Source organism: Impatiens glandulifera, chromosome 1 (genome assembly GCF_907164915.1).
Source record: "Impatiens glandulifera chromosome 1, dImpGla2.1, whole genome shotgun sequence".
Classification (NCBI taxonomy): domain Eukaryota; kingdom Viridiplantae; phylum Streptophyta; class Magnoliopsida; order Ericales; family Balsaminaceae; genus Impatiens; species Impatiens glandulifera.
In genome coordinates, this window is record NC_061862.1 from 37,339,303 (window position 1) to 37,350,237 (window position 10,935).

At 30.2% G+C, this 10,935-nt stretch overlaps 1 pseudogene; it reads right to left on the reverse strand.

Annotated features, from left to right (window-relative positions):
- Nucleotides 1-4,598: 4,598 nt before the first annotated feature.
- LOC124924860 lies at nucleotides 4,599-7,823 on the reverse strand (annotated as a pseudogene).
- Nucleotides 7,824-10,935: the final 3,112 nt, after the last annotated feature.

The following is a 10,935-nucleotide window of genomic DNA, read 5'->3' on the forward strand; positions in this document are numbered from 1 at the left end:
TCCATCGCGAAACATTCTTCTCCGCAACTAGTTTGTCTCGTGCGTCCATCGCGAAGCAGCTCCGACTCTTCAAAATCCGTCGTAAAACATTCTTCTCTACAACCAGTTTCATCTCGTGCGTCCATCGCGAAACATTCTTTTCCGCAACCAGTTCATCTCGTGTGTCCATCGCGAAAACAACTCCGACTCTCCATAACCCATTGTAAAACATTCTTCTTCGCAGCTAGTTCGTCGCATGTACGAGGTTAGTTACATTCTTCTCCGATCATTAGGGCTTGCCTTGATCTACGGGTCATGGAAGTCTTTTGAGTAATAAATGGTTAACTATTATGTTATTACAAAATATAATTGACCAAAAAATATAAATAAATATTTTATCTTTAAACAACACTTAATCATCCATACTACTAATATAAATTCATTCATACTAAATAATATAAATTAATTCATACTACAAAGTATAAATAAACTTAAAGAGGATATAACAATATACTTAATTAAACATAAACTTCAAAATATTCATCATCAATGCAGTTTTTTCACACAAAAAAACACATCCTTCTTGAATAGTCTTGTAGAAGTTACAGAAATGTAACTTTGTTGCTGTTAAAACGGAAGAAGAAGTTACGAAATAGAGATCGAAGATTAAGTTAATAAATAAGTATAAAATTGTAAAAGTTGAAGAACAAACATAACTTTATTAAATAATAAATAATATTAAAACTAGTAATATCAAAATTAAAAAAAGACAAATGAAAACATTACTTACTTCCATAGTTATATTGTATAGGTGGAACAATATAACACTTTTTATTATTATTGCAGACTTGGAGTTAGAACAAAAACTAGAGAGAAGGTTTAAAATAGATATTGAAGTAAGGTTGAAAGAAAAGAAGATGAAAAATGAAGAATGAAGATTAAGAATCATGACTAATAAGAGGGAAACACTTATTATAATGAGGTTGGCGTGACTTATGTTTTTGGGTAAAGAGAAAATAAATACTATATATATTGTAATGATGACTAAGATAATGATGGTTAAGATGTGGAATTTGAAAAGTCATTTAAATTTTAACAATATATATATATTAATATTAATATATTCGGGTATATGGTATGGGGGTTGGGTTTCTAACACTACACATTCCCGAACCCGATCGGGTAACATTTTCTACTCTCCATCCTCGATCCTGAACCCGATTTTAAATATCCGAATTTGACCATCATGTACCCACGAGTATCGGGTATACGAGTACCCATTTCCATTCCTAGTTTTATCCATTGTTATAGTGTTTTGGATTTCTTGATTATTTTAGTTGGATTTTGTTGATAAACAAGAATGTAGGTTGGATATATCTTTGTCATAGTTGATTGGATTATCTATTGAGTGATAAATTGTTGTATTTATCTATTTTAAGGATGCATTGAGGTTTATATGCGATTTATTTAGGTCACTGGTTTTATTGTAGATGTCTGGCTCATAGATTTGCCTCTGTTATAGTATTTTGGATTTCTCATTTATTTTCAGTTGAAATTTCATTCTAAACAAAATGAGGGTGGTATATTTCTTCCCTAGTTGATTGAACCATCTTTATGAGTGAGAAAAAGTTATACTTCTTTGTTTCAAGGATGAATTAGGGTATATATTTGGCTTGTTTAGGTCACTGTTTTTTATTGTAAATGCTTGGCTCTTAGTTTTATCCCTTGTTATAGTTTTGTGGTATATGTTGCTCCAAGAAGTCACTCCTCTCCTCTCACGTTCTCTCTAACCATTAGGTTTGATTCACCAATATATATTAAGATGAAATTGAACGCAAGAACAATGAGGGAACTTTGTCTGAAGAAAACAACGAAAAGTTGAATACTTGTCATGAGTGTGGAGCATGTTTTTATAAACCTGCTCATTTAAAACAACACATGATGAGCCATTCTCTTGATGTATTTGTTACTTTATTGGTTTTCCTTTAATCCATCTTCTATGTATGTAGGTATGAATTAGGGTATATAATTATCTTCATATCTAGATGGTGTTTGTTTGTGGTGGGTCCTCAAAATCATGTTTAAACAATCAAAAAAAAAAAAATTCTTTGAACTTCTATATTGAAAACACACAATCTGTTACATCACAATCTTGATGTTATGCATATCAAAAAGAATGTTTGTGACAACATTGTGAATACTTTATTAAAAGTTAAAAAGAAGTCAAAAGATAATGTAAATGCCTGTCTTGATTTGTAAAAGATGAATATTAGAAAAGATTTGTGGCTCGAACAACAAGGTCAAAATACATATTATGTCCCTCCCACATGCTTTACCATGTCTTGAAATGAGATGAACAAGTTTTTAGAAGTATTAGATAATATCAAACTTCTAGACGGTTATGCATCAAATATTTCACGTTGTATTCGTAGTCAACGCAAGCTTTATGGACATAAAAGCTATGATTGTTACGTTTTAATGCAAAAGCTCCTCCCTATTGCATTACGAAATACTTTGCTATCGAAAGTGTCTTCAGTATTGATAGAGTTGTGCAAACTACTTTAAAGCTATATGTGCAAAATTTCTATCAAGTCCAGAGATAAAATCACTTCAAGACAAGGCACCAATTATACTATGCCACTTAGAAAAAAATATTTCTACCATCTTTATTTACGGTTATAGTGCATTTGGTCCACATCAAATCGTGAAAAGGTTTAAAACATATGATGTGAAAAATGGATATAGATTTCATATTAAAGATAAGATTCTGAAGTGAATTTAAGCACTTAAAATTGTGGAGTGATGATTATTTAAAAAGCTTATAGTTATGCAAGTACGAGTGATCGAAGACCAATCATTGGCGATGTTGTCTACTATAGAATTTTGACTGATATCATTGAATTGAACTATTCAAATGAATTTAAGATTGTACTATTTAGATGTGATTGAGCTGATGTGATCAAAAGATAGGAATAAGAAAGATATTTTAGAATTTGCAATGGTCAACTTTTCTCAGTTGATACAGACATGAAAATATCTCACAAATGATCCATTTACATTTGCTTCACAATGTCAACAAATTATATATGTTAAAGACATTTTAAATCTTAGTTGGTTTCTCCCAAGGCAAATAAAATTTAGAAATACTTTTGACATGAGAGATCAAAGTATGGTTCACATTGAAATTGAGGAGTCTTCACTAATTATAAGAGATGCTGATGTTGATTGAGTTAGAGATGATATTAAAGGAGAAACTATAAATCAACTAGCTTAATTTTATATCACCAAGTGAAACTTCCGATATTTATACATCTTTTATTTGACTCATAAGTGAGTTTGTATAGTGTTTTAATATATTTTGTAATGTATTTACAGATAAATGGCTCGAAAAAAAAGTTAAACACTGTAGATTTTTTGACTAATGGATCAACGTCTTGTATGCAATCATCATCAAATAATTCAATACATGATGCTTCTACTTTTGATGCCTTACATGGTGATACTCAAGGTAGTTATTATAAAAAATGAAACATAAATTTATAGATATATATTTATAATGTATTGATAAATAGTTTATATTTACTTTCATTCTATATGTTTTTATTTTATAATTAGTTTTAAATGTATCTATTAATTTTTAACATATTTTTATATAGATTCTCAACCACATAAGAGAGTACGCAGATCCACTACTCTACCTGACGTATGAGCTTTACCAAGTGACAAAAGAATTACAGTATCATTCAATCATTTGAACCAGAAATAACCCCATTGTTATATAATGACTAGAGATGCTTTTCCAAAGAATTGAAAGACCGTTTAATAAGATTGATCAATGTAAATTATTTATCATTCATAATATGTATTTATTTTTTCTAATGTTAATATTATTTTTTTTAACATAATATGTTTGATTTACCTCAAATGGCTGAAAATTTGGTACTAAAATCGTTGGTAAGGTCATTGAAAGGTTATTGATCTGATTTGAAGTTTGGAAAATATACGTTGAGAGAAGATTTGTTAAAGAATAGGCCAGCTGACACTAGTAGAAAAAAGGGTATTAGTAAGGGCGAAAACCGTTACTAAAAGCCTCAAAAGCCGTTACTAATAACATTCTGTAACGACGAATAAAATTGTTACCATTCATCACAGAAACGAGCGTTACTGATACTCTTCTAGTATCAGTAACGGCTTTCGAAAGCCGTTACTGATACTCCTCTAACAATAGTAACGGTTTTAGCCAAGGTTAAACCGTTACAGATAAAAATTAGTAACGGTTTTAGCCAATGTTAAACCGTTACAGATAAAGCATTACTAGTAACGGTTTTCTTATTTATAAAACCATTACTGATATATTACTAGTAACAGTTTTCTTATTTATAAAATCGTTACTGATAAATTACTAGTAACGATTTTCTTATGTTTAATACCGTTACTAAAAAATATAATCGTTTTTTTAGTTTTTTTTAATATTTCATATTTGTACTTATATAAACAATAATAATTATTCATTTTGCAAATCCATTAATATATTCCAAAACCACAATCATCAATCTAAAGACCACAATCATAATCCAAAAACCACAATCATCCACAAATCACAATCATAAATCCACAATTCATCATTAAATAAAGCTGTTTACACAATATAAAACAGTGTACACTTTAGTTAAACGCTGTCAACATTAAATAGATCTAGGAGCTAGCTGTTTAGGTCTTACATCTTGCTCCGACATTAAAGTAACTTGAGCATAAACTTCATTAGAGTCTTGCTCAACCTACACATCAAATAAAGAAGGATAAAAGAATCATTCACCAATAATCTGCTAAAAAGTATCCAACAATGGCAGAAATTACAAATTCCCTAAAATTTGAACAGAAACAGAATATAAAAAAGCTTACCATAAACTTAATGTGAGAAACACTACAAAGAATTTTAAATGGAGGATCGAATAAAGGAATCCTCTAATTTAATTCTTGATTTGTGGAAGCCTCCAACTGTATCAATGAAATACGTATAAATCGTACCACAAAAGCATATACAAATAAGAAAACTGGATTCAAACTCTTCAAAGCAAGAAAACTGGAGACTGATCTGTAACTAACCTGTTCCATATGACCTTGTGGAAAATAAAACACTGTCTCTCCTATACACTGCAATAACAAATCAAATTCGGAATAGAATCAGTAGCACAAATCAGCTTCAGGCCAAGAGAATCACAACCAGTACAAACAGAACAACTAAAATAATTGAATCAGACAGAGCATCAAACACTCATCAAAACTCAAAAGCAATTATCTCATAGTGCTCTTCATTATTATAATTTCAAATAGTAGATCTCAAATTACACTGCTAAATTATGATGTTGACTCTGTTATTCCGCAGTCAGTGAAAAAACATCAAAAATATTATATCAAATTAAAGTCTCATTCACTCTATTAGACGAGCATTAGTACAATTGAGAGACGAGGCGACATGTCTCCTCAGAAAAACATGTTCTCTCATGCATGCGTAACCCATGATTAAGAAAATACTATTGCATGATAACACGTCTATCTCACATACAGTTACGAATTGGGAATCAAGAATATCAATCATAAAACTTGAATGATTAAATATCCATTTTCAAGATGAAATAACATGAACAACTCTAACTATCTCAGTAATGCACATTAATCCATAGATGAAGTCGTTCAATGCGAAAGAAAAGTCGACACTTGGGCAATGCCATTTCCAAGATTGAATGAGAAGAATGAATCATAACTAGGCAAATCTTATCATTCTCTTTCAAGCAAACTACGAATTTATGGAAATAACAAAAAATATGACCATCAATGACAATAAAATCCCATTAATTTTATCTATAATGGGATCTTCTAGGATTTCCATATAGATTTCAACCTTCCATATGGATTCGAGAGAATATTCTATGTCGGGAAATAAAAAAGGTTAACATAAACAAGATCAAAGCATACCTTCCAATCCCTGAAGTCATATCTGAAAATAAAGTGAAAATAAGAAACTTCCTTGGATGTAACTGCATTGGTAGCAGGAGCATTTCTTGGTGCTAATACAAATAGAAAGTGAATCCAGTCAATTTGAAAACACAAAAAATATGTAAAATGAATATAGAACAGCATTGGTATAATAGAACTTACAAACTATATGCTTCCCTCCCTCATTGACAACAATTTCTGCATGCCCATCTTTAACCAAGAAAGACTAGGCAAATATATTCTCCACAGTCTATGCAAATGAGTTTCGGTTCAATACTAGATTTTCAAGCCCTGCCTTCTTATTCTTCCTTAAAATATTAAACATTAGTCGAGCACTTTCAGTTGGTCGCACGCGTTTTTTCTGAACAATGGGCTCCCTTTGCTTCAGTTCATTAGTCATTGGTCCAAGCCTATACACAATGGCATATTAGGCACATTCACATGCAAATCTCCATAATTAACCAAATCAATGTGAATAAAGAAATAAATACACACATTGTGCAACATTCAGGAGCCTTTCTAAAAATATGAGCAACACCACTAGCAATACTTTTCTATGCAATTGAGCTCCTCCCTACATCTGCACTTATACCCTCCCATTGGTTGCTCAAAATTCCTCAGCAAAGATTTCACAAAATCTGATGGGGTTATTCCTTCATTACCCTACGCCCTAACAGAGGACACTATTGTATTTGCAATATCTAAAAGGGCCTCAACATCAACAACTTGTTCCCTAGGTTTTCTCACTATAAAGAGAATAACAATTTTCAATGTAAGCTAACAAAAAGAATCAACTGAAATTGAATATCATCAATGAAATCATCATAGTTTGTTTCTATGAATCAACATAATTATGAAAAATAACGTGGTATATAACATGATATGAAATTTCATTAATGTGACAGAAAAGCAATCAAAATACAAAGGCAATGTTAACATAAACTTGAAAAAAGATATAGATACCTCTTTTATGCAAGTTTTCAACCTCATTAATGATTGAATTGAAATTGTCATAATCAAGTTTTGAAATATCATCTCTCTTATCTGCCAGAAATAGTGCTTAGTGAACAACTTCAATAGGCAATAGGCATTATAAATTTAGAGAAGAAATCATCAATGAATGAAAGATAGAGATAAAATAAGAAAGTAAATTAAAGAGTTACCACTTATTAGAGCTTTAACGTGAAGGTATCGAGATCGGAGAGCTCTCCGTTCTTTGAGTTCTTCTTGTCCAGAATCAACTAAAAATTCTGTCAAAATTTGTAGTACAAGAGGAGGCAATGTTACATGTCTAAAATCAAGACCAAGGTTTTAATGAACTGGAATGGAGTGAGTTTTATTTCAATTCAACATCTACTTGCACATAATAGCCAAATGCGGATACAATATGCATTTCACTTTATTCTATCCACTCCCCAAAAGCAAGAAAACTAAATATCTGAGATCTAAAATATTCGTTTAACTTAATGAAAAATTGGGGCTAACTAAACCCTACTTAGTGTATAATCGTGCCACCGCGTACGTAACATCTTTAAGTTCCCAAATTGAGACAGAAGCTCAACGATGAACTCCAAGGTTTAATAAAACAAAATAGTATAAAGATTGCACATACAAGGATATATATTATTTAATTAGCTCAATACCTTGGAAGGATCAACCTTCTGAAAATTCTTTACGACGGAGATGACGCGATCGGTAACCTCCGACTTGTCAAGAAACATTCCTCTCGCTTCCTCCGATAAATGGCGTCGAAAAAATTCCTCAAAGACGGTCAAGGGCCTTATGCTTTTTCGATCGGATTGCACACAAATTCTCAGGTGCTTGAGAAGTGCAATTCTAGCCGCCATTTCTGAAGAACAACTATAGATCGCTCCCTAGGGTTTCGTATGCTCGGAAGACGGGCGACAGAAGACACTTCTACTGAATTTCAATGTGATTTGGGAAACTAATCTCTTAGATATTAGTAACGGTTTTAGTATAACCGTTACAAATGTATATATCAGTAAGGATTTTCGAAAACCGTTACTGTTATCTTTTGTGAAAAAATTTAACTGAGTGCATATCAGTAACGGTTTTAAGGATAACCGTTACTGATAACTATTAGATATTAGTAACGATTTTAGTATAACCGTTACAAATGTATATATCAGTAAGGGTTTTCGAAAACCGTTACTAATACCTCTTGTGAAATTTTTTAAATGAATGCATATCAGTAACGGTTATCCTTAAAACCGTTACTGATATTCTCATTTTGAAAAAGAAGAATAAAAACATCAGTATTTGTAATGGCTATTCCTTATGACCGTTACTGAAAATCTTTATCAGTAACAGTTTTAAATGGCCGTTACTGATATTTTAATATGAGTAACGGATATATTAATCCGTTACTAATAAAAGTTTTCAGTAAGGGCGCTATAGCGCAGTTACTAACATTCGTTACCAAAACCTCATTTTCCACTAATGTGAGACTCCAAATGTACACTGGAATTTCCTTGTCAATTTTTGGTACTTAGATAAAAACATGATATGACATTATGATTTTATATTTATAGTGATTGATTATATAAATAAAATTTATAATTTTTATTGTTTAGAGAAATATTTATATCAACAAAAGATGTCGAGAGAAACAGAAGATGTCGCATACATCTGGATCTATAAGTTTTGCTCGTGAAATGGTATGAATTATGACAACAATAATTTATTCTATTAACCTATATTGCTTGTATTGTTTTAGGCAAGTTCTGGATTGGAGCACTCAAGAGCTCATATATTTCTCGAAATACATAAAGCTCGTAAAGATGGAATACCTTCATATGACAATTCATTTTGAGCTGCGGTAAATATGTTATGCGTATACATTTTATATCCGTTTAAAAATGTATTAACGTTAAATTTAATGCATTTAGGAATCAATTAAAAATAAGTTAACCCAAACACCTTTAGAGAACAAGACATAAGAGCTTTTCATAGTGATATATATACTCACAAGTGATTGGTCCTGATACATATGGACGTATGAGAGGATTGAATCTTCAAGCGTATCGAAAATCTTTAAGGACGGTTGACTTTTCCTTGGTTGATAAAACCAATATTTATGAGATTAATGATATAAATCAAGAATTGAAGAGGATGGTTGCTAATCAAGAAAAGATGCAAGCACAAATAAATAAGTTGGAATCTTTGTTGGTTGACAGAGGAACTGTCGAGACATTTTCCACTTTATGTGAAAATGAATCTACTTAAGGTATTTTTCTACCTTTTTGTATGACTTTTTGTTTTGATTATTGCAATATTCATCATTAGTAGTACATAGTTAGAACTCTAAGTATAATGTTAGATGTGTGGATCTTGTTATTCTTTTCTTATCTTCTTGTATTATGTGTTCTTCTTATTGATCTACTTATATGAAAATTTTATGTTTTTTTTAGTTATAGTACTGTAAAAAGAAAATTAATCATTTGTATTTGGTTTTCTCTTTTGATGGTATTGATGGTTGACTGAAATATTCATCCTCGAGTTGTCATCTTCTATTTTATGCGAAAATGAATATACTTAAGGTATTTTTCTACCTTTTTTATATTTTTGTTTTGTTTTGATTATTGCTATATTCATCATTGGTAGTACATTGTTAGAACTCTAAGTATAATATTAGATGTGTGCATCTTGTGATTATTCTTCTTATCTTCTTATAGTAGATGTTATATGGTTGATCTTCTTATATGAAAGTTTTATACTTTTTTTGTTTGAGCATTAGTATTGTAAAAGGAAAATTAATCATTTGTATTTGTTTTTTTATGGTATTGATGGCTGACTGAAGTATTCATCCTCGAGTTGTCATCTTTCACTTTATGCGAAAATGAATCTACTTAAGGTATTTTTCTATCTTTTTTGTTTTGATTATTGCAATATTCATCGTTGATAGTACATTGTTAGAACTCTAAGTATAATATTAGATGTGCGGATCATGTGATTCTTCTTCTTATCTTCTTGTATTAGATATTTCTTTTTATATGGTTGATCTGCTTATATGAAAGTTTTATACTTTTTTGTTTGAGTTATATATTGTAAAAGGAAAATTAATCATTTGTATTAGGTTTTTTCTTTTGATGGTATTGATGACTGACTGAAGTATTCATCCTCGAGTTGTCATCTTTCAGTTTATGCGAAAATGAATCTACTTAAGATATTTTTCTACCTTTTTTATGTCTTTTTGTTTTGATTATTGCAATATTCATCATTTGTAGACTGGTAGTACATTATTAGAACTCTAAGTATAATATTAGATGTGCGGATCTTATGATTCTTTTTCTTATCTTCTTGTATTAGATGTTTCTTCTTATATGATTGATCTGCTTATATGAAAGTTTATATTTTTTATTTGAGTTATAGCACTGTAAAAGGAAAATTAATCATTTGTATTTGATTTTTTATTTTGATGATATTGATGGCTGACTGAAGTATTCATCCTCGAGTTGTTAGGAAGAATAAATGTAGACACAACAACCAGGTTTTTGTTTTCAAATTTTGTCTATATTTAATTTGTATCTTAAAAAGAATATTTTTTACATAATTGCAGTGATGCCCAATAAAAAGATCAACTAGATGCAAATCATCCATTTCCAATTTTCTATTTCAGCTTTGTTGTTCAAAACTATTTTGTTTGTTTGAGATCTTTTGAATATTTTGACTATTATAAGATTTTATGAGAAAATTTTGTTAATAGAATTTATGTTAATTTTGTTATAATTAAAAATGTCAATAATTAGTATGAAATAATTTTTCTGAATCGAAAATACTTAAAATTTTCTTATAAGTGATCTTATGATCGTTTTTCAATCAAAATATTGAACAATTGGACAATATATAAACTGGTCAAATTGGAATATATAAATTTCAATTTGAATTCATAAGTTAAATTACAACATGTATTGAAGTAGGGGTGGCAATTTGGGTAAC